The sequence below is a fragment of the Clupea harengus genome, unplaced genomic scaffold, assembly GCF_900700415.2.
Source record: "Clupea harengus unplaced genomic scaffold, Ch_v2.0.2, whole genome shotgun sequence".
NCBI lineage: Eukaryota > Metazoa > Chordata > Actinopteri > Clupeiformes > Clupeidae > Clupea > Clupea harengus.
This window is the reverse complement of record NW_024879787.1, coordinates 20,398-27,891: the sequence shown is the minus strand read 5'-3', so window position 1 is coordinate 27,891 and position 7,494 is coordinate 20,398. Positions and strand designations below refer to the sequence as shown.

Genomic DNA, 7,494 nt, shown 5'->3' with positions numbered 1-7,494 from the left:
ACTACTAATTTGCTTCTTAATCAAATAGTTAATATATAGATGTGTTATATTTCAGGTGAGAAGACATGGGTTTTTAAAAATGCGTTTTTTAAATATCGCTTCAGAGTAAGCTACAGCCCTGGAGCGCCATCTGGCGGTGCATGTGCGTCACACATTTTATGAACTACGTCGATCAATTCGATACATTTACTGGTACTTCAGTTTGAAGTAGTCATTAGCATGTAAGGCAACAGAAAGTTAAAGTGCCATGGAAGAAAGACCCGCGTATAAAGTTGAAGAAGACTTGAAAAAAATAGGCATAGTTTTGAAAATAAACGTTTCAAAGACTGCAGGGGAGGTAAGTAATGGAACGCGAGTGCCATCTTGCGGTGGATTTGTGCAGAGCTGAAGACGGAGTAGCAGTGTTCTCTTCATTTCGGGCCGAAACGAAGGTAAGGTATGCTAGATCGAAGGAGAATGATGTCCCTAGATATTATATTTACAACGGGGTATTACGAAAATTGAAGATTAAGCGGTGATCGTAGACAGACGAAGTGGCTGAGATGACTTGTAGGCGATTAAACCGGAGAAACTAGATGCAAACTTTAAACGCACTTTTCATTAAAGGGTATGTATACATTCACTAGGCAAAAAGTCTTACACAGGTGAAATACATAGTTGTCTCTACTACACTGACTGGAAAGTCATTTGAAAATATACTTGTTGGTGTGCTCGTATTCTTCCATGTCCGGGTTGTCGACTGGGTGGAGCTGGTCTATGCTATGAACCAATGACTGGACAGGAAAGCACGATATGTGTGTTACCCATAATGCAATGCACCGCTCTTCTAGACCGCATTTTTTACTATTTTAAAAGTATATAAGCATTTTAAAAGTTGTATTCAAACCATACCTAGATTAACGTGTTCATTGGCTTAGTTTACATTTTTTGTTTCACGAATGTGCTGTCTCGAGCGTATTTACGACAGAGAACAATGAGACACCAGAGGTCCTGCGACCACGTCAGAGTAGTCCTATAAATAGACCTCGAACATTGGTATAGTTTGTGCTCGCTTCGGCAGCACATATACTAAAATTGGAACGATACAGAGAAGATTAGCATGGCCCCTGCGCAAGGATGACACGCAAATTCGTGAAGCGTTCCATATTTTGAGTTTTTTTTGCCATTCTTCTCTGTTCTACTTTCTTTTGAAAACCGTTCTTCGAGGTTTTTTGCCATTCTTCTCTGTCCTACTTTCCTTTGAAAACACGTTCTTCGTGGTTGTAGTACGCCGACCAGCCGCCAGAGGACACTTTCGACCATTTGTAGCTGCAATACACCAGCCTGCCGCTTTGACTATGGTTGTCTTTATTAATCGCTGTAGTACAATGACCTGCCGACAGATGGCAATATTGACCGTGGTAATATCACCAGTTTTCTGGTCAGTTGAAAATTTAAATTATTCGTGTTACTACATGAATGCTTTTTCATCAGTTATAATGAAGCCATAATTGTGTAGCAAAAGCATATGTATTGCTGGTGGCTAGACTATGTATCCTACCTATTATTCGATTGTAATAGTATTACAATAGTATTCTATGTGTGCAACAGTAACTGTATGACGTTTGAACATGTGTTTATTGAGTGTTTCTAAACAGGTGAGAGATTACAATTGAATGAAATGAAATGCCCTTGCATATGTGGAAACAGTACACTTTGAGGTACATGTCAAACTCTTATATTTGCACCCCTACACATCAACAGATCTCAAGTTGAAAGGGTCAGCTGCTTCAGGTTCCTCGGGGTGCATATCAGTGACGATCTCTCCTGGTCTGCTCACAGACAAGGTGGTCAAAGCGGCCTGGAAACGGTTCTTCTTTGAGGAGACTGAAGAAGTTTGGCATGGAGTCAGTCATCCTCACAAACTTCTACTGATGCATGATAGAGAGCATTTGACTGGTTGCATCACAGTGAGCTGCAAATATACCATCTAGGGACATCGTTCTCCTCCGATCTAGCACACCTTACCTTCGTTTCGGCCCTAAATACTCCTCCATCTTCAGCTCTGCACAAATCCACCGCCAGATAGCACTCGCATTCCATTACTTACCTCCCTACAATCCTTGAAACGTTTATTTTCAAAACTATGCCTATTTTTTTAAGTCTTCTTCAACTTCATACGCGGGTCTTTCTTCCATGTCACTTTAACTTTCTGTTGCCTTACATGCTAATGACTACTTCAAACTGAAGTACCAGTAAATGTATCGAATTGATCGACGTAGTTCATAAAATGTGTGACGCACATGCACCGCCAGATGGCGCTCCAGGGCTGTAGCTTACTCTGAAGCGATATTTAAAAAACGCATTTTTAAAAACCCATGTCTTCTCACCTGAAATATAACACATCTATATATAACTATTTGATTAAGAAGCAAATTAGTAGTTTTTTGCCTAAATATAAAAATATGTAAGTGCAGATATTTTAGGAAAGGGGTCGTCAAGTAACACACAACCTGTTACAATACTTGGCCACAAGGACATCATACTGTATCACACAAGACAGGAATCACAAGTTTTTCCCCTTTAAAAAACCAACACACAACTACTTCAGATTTATCATCAAAAGCGCTGTTGCACGACCATCACTAACTGGCAAGAGAGCAGGATGGAGTTTATTTCTCTCTTAGTTACCATGGTGATGGTGGCGCAATGGCACTTCCGTCTGTCTGACACTCGTGCGCAAACCAACACTGTACAGCCGTGTGAATGAAAGGACAGGACGGATCCGTTTGGCTGCTGAGTTTGAGTGACCCCGTCCTGCCAGTATCGCTGATTCCATCTGAAAAGCCCAGGTTGTCTGCGCAGGTATCTTCATGTATTGTGGTGCAGCCATGATTAGGGCCGGAGTCGATTCTCTTTGTGGCCTTTTCCCACTGGGTCAGGTACTGCTTCTGTTGTAGCAGTATCTCCATCAACAGCTCCAACACAAATCTTTGAAAAAAAAAAAAAAAAAAAAAACCCTTTCCTACAATGACATATACTTCTTCCAGGTTCCCACCCACTTTCAATGACAGTTAGAAATGTAACTATGACCCTTGACTGCTTGCCAAATTATTGAATTAAAATTGAGCAAACTTTTCCATCTCTTTTCACAACAGAACATTATCAGAAGAGTACAGGACATCATTAATTCACACAACTGAACATTATCTACGGGAGTACAGAACATCATTAATTCACACAACAGAACATTATCTAACCCCAAACTAACCCTTTTATCAGGTAGCTGAACTCTCCCTAATTGGCCCGTACCACCACAGGCCCAAAGCACAGGGGTGATGTCATTGTTCAGAAGAAATACACATTATACAAGTTAAAAAAATGGAAGAAGAAGAAGAAGAAGCTCAGTCAGGCCTTCAAAATAATGAAAACAAGTTATGGTCACATTCACCATGGAAAACCTTACCACAACGGAACAATATTGGTACAATAAAAGAGCTTAGGAAGACGCCATCACAAACAAACATCATTAATTCACACAACAGAACATTATCTACGGAAGAGTACAGAACATCATTAATTCACACAACAGAACATTATCTACAGAAGAGTACAGAACATCATTAATTTCATTACACCAACATCATTAATTCACACAACAGAACATTATCTACAGAAGAGTACGGATCATTAATTTCATTACACCAACATCATTAATTCACACAACATAATATTATCTACGGAAGAGTACAGAACATCATTAATTCACACAACATCATTCATTTCATTACACCAACATCATTAATTCACACAACAGAACATTATCTACGGGAGAGTACAGAACATCATTAATTCACATAACAGAACATTATCTACGCAAGAGTACAGAACATCATTCATTCACACAACAGAACATTATCTAACCCCAAACTAACCCTTTTATCAGGTAGCTGAACTCTCCCTAATTGGCCCAAAGCACAGGGGTGATGTCATGTGTCAGAAGAAATACACATTATACAAAAGTTAAAATGGTACCAATAATAAATAATAATAATAATAATAATATTATTATTATTATTAATAGGAAGAAGAAGAACTCAGTCAGGCCTTAAAAATAATGAAAACAATAGTTATGGGTCACATTCACCATGGAAAACCTTACCACAACGGAACAATATTGGTACAATAAAAGAGCTTGGGAAGAGCGGCATCACAACAGAACATCACTAATTCACACAACAGAACATTATCTACGGGAGAGTACAGAACATCATTAATTCACACAACAGAACATTATCTACGCAAGAGTACAGAACTCATTAATTTACACAACAGAACATTATCTACAGAAGAGTACAGAACATCATTCATTTCACCAACATCATTAATTCACACAACAGAACATTATCTACGCAAGAGTACAGAACATCATTAATTCACACAACAGAACATTATCTACAGAAGAGTACAGAACATCATTCATTCACACAACAGAACATTATCTACGGAAGAGTACAGAACATCATTAATTCACACAACAGAACATTATCTACAGAAGAGTACAGAACATCATTCATTCACACAACAGAACATTATCTACGGAAGAGTACAGAACATCATGAATTCACACAACAGAACATTGTCTACAGAAGAGTACAGAACATCATTAATTCACACAACAGAACATTATCTACAGAAGAGTACAGAACATTTACATTTAGTCATTTAGCAGGCGCTTTTGTCCAAAGCGACGTACAAGGGAACGGTCACGCTACGAGCATTAGAACCCTGGTGTAACAATAAATACTACTTTACATAAGAAATAAGAAAAACGAAATAGAAAAGAAAAGTGCAGGAATGTAACCGCTGTAAGTGCGAGTTAAGCACTAGTCGAAGTGCCAGTTTAGGAAGGGAGGTGCTCTCTGAAGAGTTGGGTCTTCAAAAGCTTCTTGAAGGCAGAGAGGGACGCCCCTGCTCTGGTAGTGCTAGGCAGTTCGTTCCACCAACGTGGAACTACAAATGAGAATAGTCTGGATTGCCGTACTTGCACAGACGGCAGAGCCAAACGACGCTCACTGGACGAGCGCAGCATCCTGGGTGTAACATTTGCCCTTACAAGAGCATTTAGGTAGGTGGGAGCAGAACCAGCAATCACTCTGTAGGCAAGCATAAGTGACTTGAACTTAATGTGAGCAGCTACAGGCAGCCAGTGGAGCTCAATAGTAGCGTAGGAGAGCGGGGTGACGTGTTCCCTCTTCGGTTGGTTGAACACCAGACGCGCCGCCGCGTTCTGGATCATCTGTAGCGGTTTCACCACTCAAGCCGGCAGGCCCGTTAGGAGGGCGTTGCAGTAGTCAAGGCGGGAACTCACCAAGGTTTGCAACAGCAGCTGGGTGGCATACTGGGTTAGGTACGGCCTGATTTTGCGGATGTTGTATAGCACAAAGCGGCACGACCTGGAGACAGAGGCGATGTGGGCCGTGAAGGTCAGTTGGTCGTCAATAATGACGCAGAGGTTTCTTGCTGTTTTGGATGGAACAAGAAATAAAGAGTCAATATTGATATTGATGTTGTGGTGGATGACCTGTTTGGTTGGAAAGACCATCAGTTCCGTTTTGGCCAGGTTCAGCTGAAGGTGGTGATTTTTCATCCATGTGGATATATCAGCGAGACAGTCCGAGATACGCGCCGAGACAGTGGTGTCCTCAGGAGGGAAAGACAGAAACAGTTGAGTATCATCGGCATAACAGTGGTAGGAAAAACCATGCGAGCGGATGATAGGGCCCAACGAGGTGGTGTAAATGGCAAATAGAAGTGGTCCCATCAGGGGCGGTTTTTCCTACAGGCGGTATAGGCGGTCGCCTAGGGCGCCACTCAGAGGGGGGGCGCAAAAAACTGCGCCCAGCAAAAAAAACAAAACAAGAATTGTGGGGGTTTTTTTGCGCCCCCTTCTATATCTCCAACCAATATTTTGACATAAAAAAAAAATCTAACATTAGGGTAAAATGAGCCAAAAATCGAAAACGGAAGGGGTATGTACGTCCTTGTTGTTGTCAGAACATGCAAGCACAGTGAGGCGTTTGGTTAGAGTGTGTGTGTGTTCAAGAAACTTTGAATAATAAAATAATGAAGAGGCAAAAGCCATCCGGGGCGCAATTTAGGAAGAAAAGAAAGGAAGAAGAAGAGAAACGTGCCAAGGAGAAAGGTAAATCCTTAAATCCTGTTCTAGCCTAGAATGAATTCCAGATAAGAAAACGTTCACGAATGCGTGAATTGCCCGCGGCACTTTAGTGGAGTTAAGAAAAGATGTACCTTATCATTGAACGTTTTCCTACTCCCTGTCACATAGTTCTTTAATGATTTTAGAGGCGGGTATATAAAAAATGATGTCCATTTATTCTACATTATACAAAAAAAGACATGATTAAAATAGGGGAGCACATATAAAGCCAATAGCCAGTGCAACAACACTACACATACCTTACTCGTTGCATAGCACACCCATTAAGGGAAGCCAAACACGGCAACTTGTCAATAAGTGAGGAATACTGGTAAAAATCCAAGTGTGTCAACTTTAGCGAATGGTTTGTATGTAATCTTGCTAGTTAGCTAACGCTAGCTAGCCAGTGACTTGTGACGTTCCTTGTTATTGCCATTCAGTCGAAACATCAGTTCAAGTTCAGCTGTACCGCAATTTGCGTCATTTTGCGTCATAAAAATTTGAGTAATCAAATTTGGACGCTTTAGTTTTGGTGGAGCGAGCTAGCCAGTTTAATTAGACATGATTCAACTAATCAAGAGCTATGCATCTTGGATAAAAAAATGTCAGGCTGTCCAAATACACCAAATGCTTAATAACTAACATAATAGCTACATTTAACAAATGATGATAATACATACTTTTGTTATATCATTTTAGATTCACTTTTAGAAGACATTAAGAAAACATTATTTGCAGGTGATTGGGAAGATGACGTGGAGGTGTGTGTGTGTCCATAAACAGTTCAACAGGGGGCGTGGCCGGGGCGTAGTCCAGCACAGGCGTGACATTTTGTCAGTGATTTGTTCTTGAATTAATGTTTGTTCATTGTCGCGATCGTTGTTGTGTTTATGTGAAAGAAATGCAGTCTTACAGGGCAAAATAGCGTTTGAAAGTTGCAATTCCGTTTTCGTGGGGAAAACAAAATATTTTTTTTGTAGTGAAGCTCGCCTAGAGCGCCAAATGTGCTAGGGCCGCCCCTGGGTCCCATCACCAAGCCTTGGGACACCCCTGTGGTGAGGCGGTGAGGTACAGACAGCTGAACTTGCCATGACACGTTGAACGAGCGCCCAGTGAGGTACGATTCAAACCAGGAGTGCGCCTTGCCAGAAATGCCCATACTTCACAGTATGGACAGAAGGATGCGGTGGTTGACTGTATCAAACGCAGCTGATAAGTCAAGCAGGACGAGAGCCGAGGATTGAGCTGCTGCTCTAGCTGTTTTTAAGGCCTCGGTCACCGACAACAGGGCTCTT

The 7,494-nt window shown here is 41.1% G+C and overlaps 1 non-coding gene across 1 annotated transcript; it reads left to right on the top strand.

The window, feature by feature from the left end:
* Nucleotides 1–1,044: 1,044 nt before the first annotated feature.
* Nucleotides 1,045–1,151, top strand: LOC122130379. The gene has a single exon (XR_006151870.1). It is a non-coding gene; the product is annotated as a U6 spliceosomal RNA (small nuclear RNA).
* The last annotated feature ends 6,343 nt before the right edge of the window (nt 1,152–7,494 follow it).